Source organism: Macadamia integrifolia, unplaced genomic scaffold, assembly GCF_013358625.1.
Source record: "Macadamia integrifolia cultivar HAES 741 unplaced genomic scaffold, SCU_Mint_v3 scaffold1980, whole genome shotgun sequence".
Lineage (NCBI taxonomy): Eukaryota > Viridiplantae > Streptophyta > Magnoliopsida > Proteales > Proteaceae > Macadamia > Macadamia integrifolia.
This window is the reverse complement of record NW_024868447.1, coordinates 107,876-114,842: the sequence shown is the minus strand read 5'-3', so window position 1 is coordinate 114,842 and position 6,967 is coordinate 107,876. Positions and strand designations below refer to the sequence as shown.

The 6,967-nt window shown below is 39.2% G+C and overlaps 1 pseudogene; it reads left to right on the top strand.

Annotated features, from left to right (window-relative positions):
• Nucleotides 1–5,305: 5,305 nt before the first annotated feature.
• Nucleotides 5,306–6,967, top strand: part of LOC122065339 — a 9,006-nt pseudogene continuing 7,344 nt past the window's right edge.

Here is a 6,967-nt window from a genome sequence, read left to right as displayed (position 1 = left end):
CCCCTCCTAGCCATAGAACCATCATTTTATTGTTTTTATTTTAATTGTCTCCTTTTCCCTAAAGCCAAGTAGAGTAACCCTTGCAAGAGTGACTCTCTCATCAAGTAGGGATGCTCATATTATGATGCATCCCTCGGGCTATGTAGAGAAACCTACTTGTGAGTCTCTTTCTAGCTTTATCCCCTTTCTTTTACTTTATTTTTATTTCAGTATTTTTTTCTTTTCCTTCATTGCTTTTTAATTGCATGGGGTGTTTATTTTCAGCTATTTATTTATTTAATTTTAATTGTGTGGCTTGCATCTTTAAATTCTTAGATGACGAATGGTTAGGACATTATTTTAGATACATATGTTTAGGATGGTAATTAGAATTGGATCACAACCATTAATCGATTCACTTTTGTATTATTAATAGAAGCAAAAAAAATAAAATGGTTGTTCTCTCTATGTTCGACCCGTAACTACACTGATCCTTACGCTTGAGGTTACATTTTAAAATCTCAAACATTTACGATCAGGAGCAACTTTTCCTAGAAAAAGCTTGTTCTTCTCAAGATTGATACATTGCCCAGAGAATTCTTAGTAATTCTTTAGAAAATCTTTCAAATGGCGAATAGACCTCATATTAGCATTTGAGAAGATGAAAATGTCGTCTGCAAAAAGAATATGCCCTAGAGTAGGAGTGCCTCTGGGGTCCTGGATTGACTATATCATCTTGCTCTGAACCAGCCTCGACAAGCCTCTTGACAAAACTTCTTCTACTATGATGAAGAGCATGGGAGAAATAGGGTCTCCCTGTCTCAGACCTCTCTCCACACCAAAAAAAACCTTGTGGTCCTCTGTTAACCAGGACAGATATTTTTGTAGATGACAAGATTTGATGGAGATGGTTAATCCATATCTTATAAAAGCCAAAGCTCCGCATTACTTGGAATAGGAAGTTCCAAGAGATGGTGTCATATGCTTTACTGATGTCTATTTTCAGACCCAGGACCCCCTCTTGTAGAAGAAAACATCAAGTTTGCTAGTTCTGAAGCAACAGAGATATTGTCATGGATCATCTTACCCTTTTGAAATGGCCCCTATTCTTTTGAAATAAGTTTGGGAAGGAGAGGTTCAAGACGAAGGCCCATCACTTTTGAGATTATTTTGCAGAAAAAATTACCCATACACAATGGGCTGAATTTATCAAGGGTCTCCGCTCCTTCCATCTTGGGAATCAGAACTAAAAAATTATTATTGACTCCAAGGGGCATACAATTTTTGCTAAAGAAAAATCTCATTGCATTGCAAATCTCTCTATCCACTATGCTCCAACTTCTCCTAAAGAAAGCACTAGAAAAACCATCAGGGCTAGGCGAACTATCTGGATCCAACTCCCACACCGATGTCCTAATTTCTGCATCACCTGGGAGCAAATCGAGCCGAAAATTATCAATTTCCTGGAGAGTTTTTGGAATACTTTCCAAGAGATCTAAATGGTCTACAGTTGGAATAGACCTGTGGAAGTTTTCATAAAAATCAACAATATATTCCCCCAACTGAGGTTGCTCTTCCACATAGGACCTGTCATTCTTCTTTAAAGCTCTGATTGTATTTCTATTTCTTCTCATTTTTGCAGATAAATGGAAGAATTTCGAATTTCTATCTCCATATTTCATCCACCTAATTCTCGCCTTCTTAGCCCATAGCTTCTCATGATTTTCTAGAGCCTTGGCTAGACTCATTTTAGCATCTACCTCAAGCGCAAACAGCTGGTCATTCATCCCATTGCAATCAATTTGATCCTGCACCTGAACTAACTGTTGTTTCACCTCCTCCAGAGCTCGTTCAAAATTTGGGAATGCAAATTTAGCCCAACATCTAAGGACTCCTTTGAGGCTCTTTAGCTTCAACATAAGAGAAAGGATCGGCGAGCCTAAGACCCATTCCGCCCAGGACTCCACCACAACCTACTCAAAGTCAACGTGATCCATCCAAAACTGGTGGAATCGGAAGGGGAAATTATGAGGACGCTGGCTGGTATTGGAGATCCACACCAAAGGAGTGTGGTCAGATGCTATCTGTGAAAGGACTAGTTGAGAGCAGTCTTGAAAGCAAGTGATCCATTCTTCATTGCAGAAGCTTCTGTCCAAAACAGCACATACATTCTCCCTCTGCCAATTATTGGACCAGGTAAATTTTCTGCCTGTTGATGGTACCTGAGACATAGAACATGCATCTACCATGGCCCCATACTCTGCAACTGAGCCCAAACTGAAGCTTCTAGGACCACAATTTTCATAAGAGTATAGGGTCGCATTAAAGTCTCCTATAATCGCCCAGGGGGTGGGGGACTGAGGGGAATCATGCATTAAGTCCAACCATAGCGTTCTTCTATCCACTCTGCAGTAGCTTGCATTAAGAGGATTTTCATAAAGTCACTTTTTGGAGGCAGCTTGACGGTCAGACATTGAGGTCTGCCCCATTTCTGCGACACCTTTCTCCTTCCTCCTTTTATCTACCTCTACCTGATAGATGGCTTGGTCAATTGTGCGACCTCTTGGTGTTGTATAACCACCCTACCACCCATTATCTAAGTTTTAGAAACTTCTGAGATGATGTGGTCATGGCTGCCCCATTCTTTTCCTAGTCCATCTTTGCCTGCTCTAGTAAGCCTGAGACCTCCACAAGAAACAACATATGCTGTTCGGTTTTTACGTGGGTGAAGTGTACGAGGAAGCAGCATGCTATCTGCAATAACTATTACCCCTTGGGTATCAGTCTCTGCATCACCCTCGGAGGATTCCTCCCTGTGCTCAGAATCACTCTAGGACAAGGAATTGTCATGGCCCGATGGGTCTGACCCATGACAATTCTTACCCAGCGGGTTATCTATAGTGTTTTGAAAATTCAAATTTCCTTGGACGTGATCTATGGGGAGTAAAATTTCCAATTGACCAAGACCTGTTTTGTCGCCATTCCCATTTAATTCAGTCAACGAATCCTCCCTCAACTGCAAATCACGATCTATATGGTACGTTTCCATAAAAAGAGGATTGGATCTCTCTCTTTCCATTGGTAAGTTTCTGCCGCTGCTATGATCGCCGGTCTCCTCAGCCACTCCCTCTCTTAGGTTTTTCGATCTGCTATGGCCTTCCTCACTATAACCTTCCTCTTCTCTCAACTCTTCATTCCTCCGTGCAACCCGCATTTTGATTTTGCCTTCGATAGTAGAGTGTCCCAACTTCTTGCAAAAATTACATCTCTTTATTTCATCTTCACATGTAATGCACTACGTGAACCAAAACAAAATATCCTTGCCTGGCTGCTTCCTCTCCACCTGAATTTCCTCAAGGTGGCTACATTTTACGTCAATCTCCACGAGAACTCAAGCGTAGTTTCCCATCGAGCCAGTCATCGTGTGTTGATCAATCACCATGGGTCTACCTAAGACCTTAGCCATAGATAGCACTTTATTAAGGGAGCCAGCATAGATAGGCTCAGGAAAATCCTTGACGTTTGGCAAGGCACGACGGGCAATCGTAGCATAAGAGGGTCTTCTAACTCCTTCTCTATCGTTTGCAGTTGTCATCTATTCCACATATTGGTTGTCCTCCTTAGCCTCCGAGGCCTCAAGGGTGGCTGTTTTTCCAATAGCAGGGTCCGCAGCAGGGATTAGGGGCACCTGGAAGGAGTGAGTAGAGCTCCAAAAATCCGTGATGTGTTTTTGTTTTCCATGATTCGGGGGTTGACCACCATGAGTAGTGTGATCGCCGCCCAAAGCTAGAGTCATCTCCGCCTCAGTGTTTCTCTCTCCTAAATCCATTTTCCTCTCTCTCTCTATTCCAGATTCCTATAGCCAAATGACAAGATTAATGATTCTCTTGCTTGGTGTAAATAAGTTGTCTAGTACTATCCCTCCTATATATAATATTTCCTCACTGTTGTTCAAGAAAACCAACTTCAAGGGAGTCTTCCACCAAATTTAGACTTCAGTCTTTGTAATATATGGAAGTTTTCTATTGGAGAAAACCAATTTCATGGACCAATTCCAATTTCAATATCCAATCTGTCGAAACTCGAGCAACTATATGCTCACAGAAACAACTTTACTGGGAAAGTAGCTATTCATTTTGGAGGCAGATCAAAACTCACTGTGCTTTCATTGGTCTTCAATCATTTAGGAAGTGGAGAGGCAAATGACCTGAGTTTCATTAATATACTGACCAATTGTAGTAGTTTAATATGTTTGTGGCTTGCAGTTAATCGGTTTGGTGGTGTTCTACCTAACTCCATAGCAAACTTGTCGACCCAACTCAGAGAGCTTTCACTTAGACACAACAAAATATATGGAAAGATCTCTCCAGGGATAGGGAACCTTGTGAACTTAACTATTTTAAGCCTGACTGATAACTTACTAGAAGGAAGTATTCCAACTTTAGTGGGGAAACTTCAAATGCTAGATCGACTTTATTTAGCTGGGAACGGATTCACAGGGCCAATCCCTTCTTCTCTTGGAAACTGACAATATTGAGTGAGCTCTATTTGGACAATAACCATTTGCAAGGGCAAATACCTTCAAGTCTTGAAAATTGCACAAAATTGTTACGCTTGGGGCTTTCTGGAAATAGTTTCAATGGTATCATCCCCAAAGAGATATTTGATCTTTCCATGCTAATAGAGCTAAACTTGAGTAGAAATTATTTCTTTCGTTTTCTACCTTTGGAAGTGGGTCGATTGATCAATCTTGGAATCTTGGAAGTTTCTGAGAACAAGTTGTCTGGTGAAATCCCTAGTAGGCTTGGTGCTTGTATAACCCTAGAGCACCTTTTTATGGAGGGTAACTTATTTCAAGGACCTATACCATTGGCTTTGAGTTCTTTGAGAGGTCTTGTAGATTTAGATCTTTCTCGCAACAACTTCTCTGGTTTTATCCCAATATATTTGGGAACATTTTAGAGTTTACAAAATTTAAATTTATCATTTAATCACTGAGAGGGTGAGGTACCAGTAGAAGGAGTCTTTGGAAACTCGAGTGCAATTTCACTCATTGGAAACAATAAACTCTGTGGAGGTATATCAGAACTTCATTTTCCAGTATGACAGACAAAAAAGTCAAAAGACAATGGCAAGCCTCGTGTTTTCAAGCTGATAATCACTATATGTGGTTGTGGGGCCTCTCTATGTTTGATTTTTATAATATTATTCTTCATTATCTACCAGAGGACCCACAACATTTTTGATTGAGGGTCGTCATTTTAAAATCTCTTATGCTCAACTTCTTAAAGCTACTGATGGATTCTCATCATCAAATTTGATTGGAATGGGGAGTTTTTGTTCTGTTTATAAAGGTGTTCTCAATCATGGGGAAACAATTGTTGCAGTCAAGGTCTTCAACATTGAACAAAGAGGCGCTTCTAAGAGTTTCATGGCCAAATGTGATGCCCTTAGAAATATCCGACATCGTAATCTTGTTTAAATCTTAACATCTTGCCCAAGTGTAGATTTTGAAGGAAATGATTTTATGGTTTTAGTATATGAGTTCATGCCTAGTGGCAATTTGGAGGGGTGGTTACATCCACATCCAAATTGTTAACAAGATGAACAAAGGCATTTAAACCTTATTCAAAGACTGAATATTACCATTGATATAGCGACAGCTCTGGATTATCTTCACCACCATTGTCATATGCAGATTTTTCATTGTGATTTAAAGCCAAGCAATATTCTTCTTGATGAGGATTTGACTGCACATTTGGGTGACTTTGGGATATCAAGAATTCTTTCAAAAGCCACTGGTAGATCATCAAATCAAACTAGCTCAATCAGAATAAAAGGATCTATCGGACACACTGCACTAGGTAATATACCACTTTTGTTATCTAATATGATTTTTTTTTTCTATTCTTTCATAAATTGGCAAGATGATTCCATTATTTGTCTCATTTACTCCACTACAAATCTTAAGGCATTAATAGTATTTTCATATACATATTAAAGTATCTTTGGACCCTTCCTAAAGTATAGATAACTTATGAGGAAGAGGATTCAAGAAAGGGAGATTCCTTCAATAGACAATTTGTCAAATAGGGGTGGTTTTGGTATTTTGATAGGACTTTTGTCCACATCCAATGGTTTTGTGCATGACCATGCATGGTTGTGCACAAAACCTTTTGACATAATTTAATATCTCAAACAATGAATGTGTGATGAGCACATTTATGTGTGATGAGCACATTTATGTGTGAAATCTAGGGTAGTAAAGCATGCATTTTACATATTTAGAATGGAGCTACCTTGGATTTTACTCTCTTTTTGTAGGTTTTATATTTTCAAGGCCTTAAGGACTATCAGGCGCTATATCTTCAATTTTACACATAAAGAGGTCCTATTTCTTTTCATGGTTGCGAAGAGGACGAAATTCTGAGCAAGATGGACGTGTTCAATTAAAAGTACACATTCGTTTGGTCACCCATACAAATGATTATTCTTTTAGGCCAGAAAAAGAATAAAAGAATAATGGATTAGAACTGAACTAAGATGCAGAACCAGCCCATTTGCAATTGTCTCAGAGGTACAAGGAATATTTTAAATGCCAACAAGGATCGATGGACCATATCCTTAAGTGATTGAAGATTCGTTTTTGGTAACAACAACTACCTAGTGTAGTTGGTGAGCTATAGTGTGCAAAATTCCCTTGCTCACCAAGAGCTCTCAAGTTCGAATCTCATGGTTATTTTTTTTAGAAGATTTTGTTGAAGATTTCCTATTTTTCACTCACTTAAAGCACTAAGGGCATGGAGGGGATTTTCACATCCAATTATAAGCAAAAAAAATCGTGGAAGGGTTTCTTCTCTCTCCTCCACATCATCACCAAAATATTGTTCAAATCACACAAAGCAAAAAGAAAATCGTCCCTTGGAGGGAGAAAAAGAAGAGAAATAAATTAGAAAAAAAAAAAAAGGAAAGAAAATAAGCAAAAAAA